This window comes from Polypterus senegalus, chromosome 4 (assembly GCF_016835505.1).
Source record: "Polypterus senegalus isolate Bchr_013 chromosome 4, ASM1683550v1, whole genome shotgun sequence".
NCBI classification, from domain to species: domain Eukaryota; kingdom Metazoa; phylum Chordata; class Cladistia; order Polypteriformes; family Polypteridae; genus Polypterus; species Polypterus senegalus.
The window spans coordinates 238,159,278-238,168,421 of NC_053157.1; the positions used below are offsets into that span (position 1 = coordinate 238,159,278).

Below are 9,144 nucleotides of genomic sequence, written 5' to 3' on the forward strand. Positions count from 1 at the left end.
CACTCTGATTTTTGGGCGTCTTTGAATTCAGGGCTCTGTAGGTTGATCATTTTCATTTCCATCAAGCGATGTGGCATCCTTTCGTTCCTAACACATTACCCAGTCTATATCAGTATAGATATCCAGGAGGATTTCTTTTCCCATTGAGATCTGATGTGTTTTCAAAGTGTTCCTTTAATTTTTTGAGCAGTTATATATATATATATATATATATATATATATATATATATATATATATATATATATATATATATATATATATATATATATATATATATATATATATATAAGCTGCAAGTGCTACTAAGTAATCAACACAGACCTTGGGATACTCAGAGGTCTGTCATGAAACATGCAAGAGGTTCAATAATAAAATGAAATTATAATAATTCAATAAAATGCATTGCATTTGTGTTTCCAGCAGATGGCACACATTAGCATTGCTTTTCCAAATCACATACCAAATGGCATATAACACAGAGGCGTGTGCATTGCATTTGTCTTTCCCACTGACTTAACATCAAAACAAAAAGCAGTAACTTCTGTATGTTTTTAACCCGATGCCAGTAGATGGTGCACTGCAAATATTAAAACTGAGGTCGATACTGAATTCTTAGAGTTCAGTCTATCTTAGACAGCTAGCTTAGCTAGTCCACCTTACTAATAAGATCTGTGTGTCTATCCAGTTTCCGTGTCTCGGTCATTCTGGCAGATGGCGCATAAAACATTTATATTAATAAAATACATTAAATTTTCCTTTCCAACAGATGGTGCATCACAAACATTAACACTTCATTTATGATTCCAATACTAAATGGCATGTAACACTGACATATACACTGCATTTGTCATTCCAACAGATGGCACACCACAAACATTTGCAGTAATACAATGACAAATGCAACACATGCATTACAAAATACTTTCCTTTAGATGGTGCACTGCACATGTAAACACTGAGGTCTACTGTTCAGTGAATTGTTAGAGTTCACCGTCTTAGACAGCTAGTCCACATTACTAAAAGGATAAGTATTTGTGAAACTGTCCAGTTACTATGTCTCTGTCATTTCTACAGATGGCAGAACATCACAAACATCAAAATATAGATTATAAATCCCGCTGCAAATAGCAGAGACATACACTCACCTAAAGGATTATTAGGACCACCTGTTCAATTTCTCATTAATGCAATTATCTAATCAACCAATCACATGGCAGTTGCTTCACTGCATTTAGGGGTGTGGTCCTGGTCAAGACAATCTCCTGAACTCCAAACTGAATGTCAGAATGGCAAAGAAAGGCGATTTAAGCAATTTGGAGCGTGGCATGGTTGTTGGTGCCAGGCGGGCCGGTCTGAGTATTTCACAATCTGCTCAGTTACTGGGATTTTCACACAACATTTCTAGGGTTTACAAAGAATGGTGTGAAAAGGGAAAAACATCAGTATGCGGCAGTCCTGTGGGCGAAAATGCCTTGTTGATGCTAGAGGTCAGAGGAGAATGAATGGGCCGACTGATTCAAGCTGATAGAAGAGCAACTTTGACTGAAATAACCACTCGTTACAACCGAGGTATGCAGCAAAGCATTTGTGAAGCCACAACACGCACAACCTTGAGGCGGATGGGCTACAACAGCAGAAGACCCCACCGGGTACCACTCATCTCCACTACAAATAGGAAAAAGAGGCTACAATTTGCACGAGCTCACCAAAATTGGACAGTTGAAGACTGGAAAAATGTTGCCTGGTCTGATGAGTCTCGATTTCTGTTGAGACATTCAAATGGTAGAGTCAGAATTTGGTGTAAACAGAATGAGAACATGGATCCATCATGCCTTGTTACCACTGTGCAGGCTGGTGGTGGTGGTGTAATGGTGTGGGGGATGTTTTCTTGGCACACTTTAGGCCCCTTAGTGCCAATTGGGCATCATTTAAATGCCACGGGCTACCTGAGCATTGTTTCTGACCATGTCCATCCCTTCCTGACCACCATGTACCCATCCTCTGATGGCTACTTCCAGCAGGATAATGCACCATGTCACAAAGCTTGAATCATTTCAAATTGGTTTCTTGAACATGACAATGAGTTCACTGTACTAAAATGGCCCCCACAGTCACCAGATCTCAACCCAATAGAGCATCTTTGGGATGTGGTGGAATGGGAGCTTCGTGCCCTGGATGTGCATCCCACAAATCTCCATCAACTGCAAGATGCTATCCTATCAATATGGGCCAACATTTCTAAAGAATGCTTTCAGCACCTTGTTGAATCAATGCCACATAGAATTAAGGCAGTTCTGAAGGCGAAAGGGGGTCAAACATCGTATTAGTATGGTGGTCCTAATAATCCTTTAGGGGAGTGTATGTGCTGCATTTGTAGTTCCCACACATGGCACATCACAAACCTTCACAGTAATTTAATTTATTAATACAAATTTTTGCGACGCACCATCTGTTGGAGTGGCACATGCAATAAATGTTATCACTACATGTATCACAAAATAAATTCAAACAGATGGCGCACTTTGATCACTTAGAAATCCAACCTGTCACATACGGGTAGCACTGCCAGCGGCTTAGTATGTTTGCATGCTTTTTGTCGTCTCTCAAAAAAAAAAAAAAATGATAGCCGACTGTTCTTATTCTATTGGATAGTGGGGGAAACGTTGTGTGAAATTTCACTTTTTGTTTCGCGTGAAATGAATTCCAATCACGGGACGGCATGGAACAGGCGAGCGGCGCACAACGCAGCCTCAGTTTATTACAGTGGAGCTCCGTTTGTTTCACTTCACCGAGTGCAGGAGCAGAGCGCTGTGACAAATTCTTAACGCAATTACCACTGTAAACAGTACGAAATTGTGAATAAATGCACGATAAAACACACGGGAGGCCAAAGTGGTCTGAAACGGATTCACATAAATGGAGCCCGGCAATGTCTGCTAGTCGACCAGTCCTTGAATTACCTGAATGTGAAAGCGTACGGCGGATACAATGAAGTTCCACTCTCCTGCTACCAATGGACCGCCGCAGGCGGCAGGATTTCCGCCCACAATGTTCTTGTCTTTCTGAGTCCCCGAGATCGCTGCCCACCCTCATCCTCATTCTCATTATGATACAGTTTTTCTCTCCTACCTGGTAATTCTGCGCTCGACACTCGCCACTTCTAATCTCCTCGGCTTTGCTTCTTCTCGCCTTTGTCTCTTAGAGCGCAGGAAAGCGCCTCACTTAGCCAGTCGGGACTGTTCGCTTGCGGACTCGAACAAATGACGTCATCAGAGCGCGACTCGCAGTTGCTCCCGCAATGAACGGAGCATTACCGCCATCTACTGCATGGAGTGAGAATAACTTTTGCATTTTCCGACCTTATGCTTTATTTTGATTTGCTTTTTGATTTAATTTGATATATTTTATTCATCCCCGAGGCGAAATTGTCTTTGCGCATGACATTTGGGCTCTGTGTCTAAATGTGTGCTAATTCTATTTTCAGTAATTTGTCTGTAATTGCATTTTACCTGAGAACTTGGCACAGCGCTCTGAGTCTGCGCTCGGTGAAACTCATTATATAACAAAAAAATAAATGAACGTAAAAGCGTAACTCAGCCTAAAAACGAGCCAGACAGCAGGTCAGACCTTCTTCTGTTTCGTCTGCGTGAAGCGTTTGATTCCGTTATTCCTTCACACTAACAGCCTGGACCTTTCTGGCAGTGTCTTGAGTTGATTTCATTCACCCATCCTGTCAATATAAAAGTACTTGGGGGTCCACATCAGCTGCACAGAGGGACTGGAGAAGAAAGGGCCGAGCAGACTCTTTGGACACTGCACTCCTGTAACGTGCACAGTCACATCCTTTCCAGGTCTTCTGTATCTGCGATGACCAGCGGTCCTTCACTGGCCATGTTGCTATGGCGTCTCGGTCGTGCAGATTCCCTCGACACAACATCCCATCCTCAACATCAGACCATATCTGACAGAATACGTAGCACGACATCTGCTCCGGGCTTTGGTCTCGTCACTTCTGGGCGATTACAACTCTCTCTGCTGGCCTGTGTCATTAAGCTGCTTCAGATCATCCAAAATGCAGTGACATGTCTGGTCTGGACGCACGTCACTCCTCCCACATTAATACATCGGGACCATCTAGTGACACGCATTCAGTTCAGATCCTGGCTGCTGTCCTACAGAGTACTCGGTGGCTCAGCATCTATATAAGATGGAGTCCCTTCTGATGTCTTCGGCTTTTCCTCGACTACTCAGATCTGCCAGTGAAGAACGCCTGGTGGTGCCACCTTTGTGTGGTATCTCTGCTCATGTGAAATGAGCAGCCCACCTCAATCCAAAATTCGGACTCCCTCTTCCTTAAGAAGAGTCTGAGGACCCTCGTGTTCAGAGAATTTCTGTGTAACTGGCAGCAGTTAGGACCTCATAACATAAGAAGCTGCTGGTGATGTGCTCAGTTTTGTACCCTTGTCTTGTCACAATTGCTCCCTAACTGTTGTGGCATATGGCTGGTCATTCATCCCGGCCAGTATCCCCAGGCCGCCAGATGGAGCCCTCCCTGCAGCATAGAGGTGTGCCAAAGGCCAGCAGGGAATCCTGGACAATGGAGTTTGTATCCATAGCCCTGCTGGATACCATGGGGGCCGCTAGAGGACGCTGCAAGGAGGAACAAGGAGTATTTTCCATACAGCCTGGAAGTACATCACAGTCACGAGGACGGATGAAATAAAGTACTTATGGGCTAAAGTACCTGAACCCGGAAGTGCGGGGTAATCAAATGGACTGAGGGATCAGAAGCACTTCCGGGTCAAGGACTATAAAAAACAACAGAGCATTGAGCTGAGTTGGGAGGAAGGGAACAACACGTCTGGGAGAAGGAGGATTGATTATTGTGTATTGTTATTGATTTATGAATATAGTGGAGTGGAGGGTGCTTTGTTCATATTATAGTTCAAATAAATTTAATTATTGGACTTTTATCTGGTGTCTGGCGTCTGATCTGAGGGATCAAGCGGATGACAGCGCCCCCTATCTGTTACACAGTCCATAGACTGACTTGATTATGTTGACCTCATTTGAAAAGTCAGGTCAGTTAGGTCAGATTGGGGAGAAACGCACCACACAACGAAACAGCTCACGATCCTGGTGGACAACCAAAAGGCAGAGCATCAGTCCAGTCCCACCCTTTAGAAGTGACCATCTATCGGCCTCAGCCTGGCATTATGGGGGCATCCCCTTGGCCTGGTCTAGTCACTCGGGTCCTAAACAATGAGGGTCCTGTGAGCCGGATTGTTGAGAATTTTGATCAAGGATCAATGTGCTGCATTATTAAGCTCTTAGCTATGAATTGTCGAGGCCTGAAACAAAGTTACAAAGGACACCATTTTATTTTGTTAGAGAGGCCACTTGCCTGCCTGTCCCCAAATCACGTGCCTTGTTCTGAGTTTCTGTGAGTCGAGCTGTGAGACAAAGTCATCATGTGCTCACCGAGGAAGCAAGCAGGCAAACTTAGTTTTGAAAAATGCAGGAGCGGAGCTCCTTAACTGAGCCACAGGGGATGCACAAACCAGTGTGTTTCTTTGCACCAGTTCCAGGCCCGGATAAATGGGGACGGTTACATCATTAAGGGCATCTGGTGTAAAATATTGCCATATCAATATGTGGACAATAAAACAAATTTCCATACTGGATCGGTCGAGCCCCAGGTTAACAACGACCGCCACCAGTACTGTTAGCCAACAGGGTGCTGGCGGAAATTGGGCTGCTGTTGGCCGAGGAAGAAGAAGAAGGAGAAGAAGAAGAGGGGGGAGACGTGTCTGGAGGCAGGAGGAGAGGAGGAAGGTAAAGAGAGTGGAACTGAGGGGAGGAGCTTTGAATGCTGGCAGTATGACTGATAAGGGGAGAGAGTTAGCAGATATGATGGAGAGAAGGAAGGTGGATATAATGTGTGTGAAGAGACTAAATGGAAGGGGAGTAAGGCCAGGTGGATCAGAGGTGGATTCAAATTGTTCTATCATGGTGTGGATGGGAGGAGAAATGGAGTAGGAGTTATTCTGAAGGAACAGTATGGACAGAGTGTCCTGGAGGTGAAGAGAGTATCAGGCAGAGTAATGATGATGAAGCTGGAAATTGGAGGAGTGATGATGAAGGTTGTTAGTGCATATGCACCGCAAGTTGGGTGTGCAATGAGTGAGGAAGAAGATTTCTGGAGTGAGTTGGATGAAGTGATGGACAGAGAGTGGTGATTGGAGTGGATTTCAATGGACATATTGGTGAAGGTAACAGAGGAGATGAGGAGGTGATGGGTAGGTATGGTGTGAAGGAGAGGAATGAAGAAGGTCAGAGGATAGTGGATTTTGCCAAAAGGATGGACATGGCTGTGGTGAATATGTATTTTAAGAAGAGTGAGGAACATGAGCTGACATTCAACAGTGGAGGAAGATGCACACAGGTAGATTACATCCTATGCAGAAGAGTCAATCTGAAGGAAATTGAAGACTGCAAAGTGGTGGCAGGGAAAAGTTTAGTTAAACAGCACATGATGGTGGTGTGTAGGATGACGTTGGAGATCAAGAAGAAGAAGAGAGTCAAGGATCAAATGGTGAAAGTTGAAAAAGGAGGACTGCAAGGTTGAGTTTAGGGAGGAGGTGAATCGTGCACTGGGTGGCAGTGAAGAGTCACCAGACAGCTGGGAAACTACAGCAGATATATTAAGGGGGACAGCAAGAAGGGTGCTTGGCGTGACATCTGGACAGAGGAATGAGGAAAAGGAAACCTGGTGGTGGAATGGGGAAGTACAGGAGAGTATACAGAGGAAGAGGATGGCAAAGAAGAAGTGGGATAGTCAGAGAGATGTAGACAAGCGTACAACGAGATAAGGCGCAAGGTGAAGAGAGAGGTGGCGAAGGCTAAAGAAAAGGTATACGATGAGTTGTGTGAGAGGTTGGACACTAAAGAGGGAGAAAAGGACCGGTGGGCTGCAGAGAGGGGCCGAGCTGGGAAAGATGAGCAGAAGGTTAGGGTGATTAAGGATAAAGATGGAAACAAGAGAGGAGAGTGTGTTGAGCAGATGGAAAGAGAACTTTGAGAGGTTGATGAATGAAGACAACGAGAGAGAGAAGAGGTTAGATGATGTGGAGATAGTGAATCAGGAAGTGCAATGGATTAGCAAGGAGGAAGGAAGGACAGAGAGGAAGAGGATGAAAAATCGAAAGGCCGTTGGTCCAGATGACATACCTGTGGAAGCATGGAGGTGTTTGGAGAGACGGCAGTGGAGTGTTTAACCAGATTGTTTAATGGAATCTTGGAAAGTGAGAGGATGATGAGGAGTGGAGAAGAAGTGTACTGGTGCCAATATATAAGAATAAGGAGGATGTGCAGGACTGTAGTAACTACAGGGGGATAAAATTGATGAGCCACAGCATGAAGTTATGGAAAAGAGTGGTGGAAGCTCAGTTAAGAAGTGAGGTGATGATGAGTGAACAGCAGGATGGTTTCATGACAAGAAAGAGCACCACAGATGAGATGTTTGCTCTGATGATGTTGATGGAGAAGTTCAGAGAGAAGGCCAGAAGGAGTTGCATTGCGTCTTTGTGGACCTGAAGAAAACAAATGAAAGGGTGACTGAGAGGAGCTGTGGTATTGTATTAGGAAGTCGGGAGTGGCAGAGAAGTACGTAAGAGTTGTACAGGATATGTACGAGGGAAGTGTGACTGTGGTGAGGTCTGAGGTAGGAGTGACGGAGGTGGGATCGGCTCTGAGTCCTTTCTTATTTGCAATGGTGATGGACAGGCTGACAGACGAGATTAGACAGGAGTCCCCGTGGACTGTGATGTTTGTTGATGACATTGTGATCTGTAGTGAGAGTAGGGAGCAGGTTGAGGAGACCCTGGAGAGGTGGAGATATGAGAGGAGAGGAATGAAGATCAGTAGGACCACCAAGACAAAATACATGTGTGTGAATGAGAGGGAGGTCAGTGGAATGGTGAGGATGAGGGAGTAGAGTTGGAGAAGGTGAAGGAGTTTATATACTTAGGATCAACAGTACATAGTAATGGGGACTGTGGAAGAGAGGTGAAGAAGAGAGTGCAGGCAGGGTGGAGTGGGTGGAGAAGAGTGTCAGGAGTGATTTGTGACAGACGGGTATCAGCAAGAGTGAAAGGGAAGGTCTACAGGACGGTAGTGAGACCAGCTATGTTATATGGGCTGGAGACGGTGGCACAGGAGACAGAGCTGGAGGTGGCAGAGTTAAAGATGCTAAGATTGGCATTGGGTGTGATGAGGATGGAAGGATTAGAAATGAGGACATTAGAGGGTCAGCTCAGGTGGGACAATTGGGAGACAAAGTCAGAGAGGCGAGATTGTGTTGGTTTGGACACGTGCAGAGGAGAGATGAGGGGTAAATTGGGAGAAGGATGCTAACGATAGAGCTGCCAGGCAAGAGGAGAAGAGGAAGGCCTAAGAGAAGGTTTATGGATGTGGTGAGAGAGGACATGCAGGTGATGGGGGTGACAGAGCAAGATGACAAGGACAGGAAGATATGGAAGAAGATGATCTGCTGTGGCAACCCCTAACAGGAGCAGCCAAAGAAAGAAGATAGATAGATACTTTATTAAACCCCAAAGGGAAATTCCCACACTCCAGCAGCAGCATACTGATAAAGAACAATATTAAATTAAAGAGTGATAACAATGAAGGTATAACAGACAATAACTTTGTTTAATGTTAGCGTTTACCCCCCTGGGTGGAATTGAAGAGTGTGGGGTCTCCTCAGTCTGTCAGTGGAGCAGGATGGTGACAGCAGTCTGTCGCTGAAGCTGCTCCTCTGTCTGGAGATGATCCTGTTCAGTGGATGCAGTGGATTCTCCGTGATTGACAGGAGCCTGCTCAGCGCCCGTCGCTCTGCCACGGATGTCAAACTGTCCAGCTCTGTGCCTACAATACAGCCTGCCTTCCTCACCAGTTTGTCCAGGCGTGAGGCATCCTTCTTCTTTATGCTGCCTCCCCAGCACACCACTGCATAGAAGAGGGCGCTCGCCACAACCGTCTGATAGAACATCTGCAGCATCTTATTGCAGATGTTGAAAGACGCCAGCCTTCTAAGGAAGTATAGTCGGCTCTGTCTTCTCTTGCACAGAGCATCAGTATTG

General features: G+C 45.3%; 1 protein-coding gene across 1 annotated transcript in view; it reads right to left on the bottom strand.

The window, feature by feature from the left end:
- LOC120528928 (zinc finger protein 850-like) overlaps positions 1-3,239 on the bottom strand; it is a 52,444-nt gene extending 49,205 nt beyond the window's left edge. Inside the window, exon 1 of the mRNA XM_039753005.1 lies at positions 3,131-3,239. The gene's annotated coding sequence lies outside the window, so the exon portion shown is untranslated. The remainder of the gene's footprint in view (positions 1-3,130) is intronic.
- Positions 3,240-9,144: the final 5,905 nt, after the last annotated feature.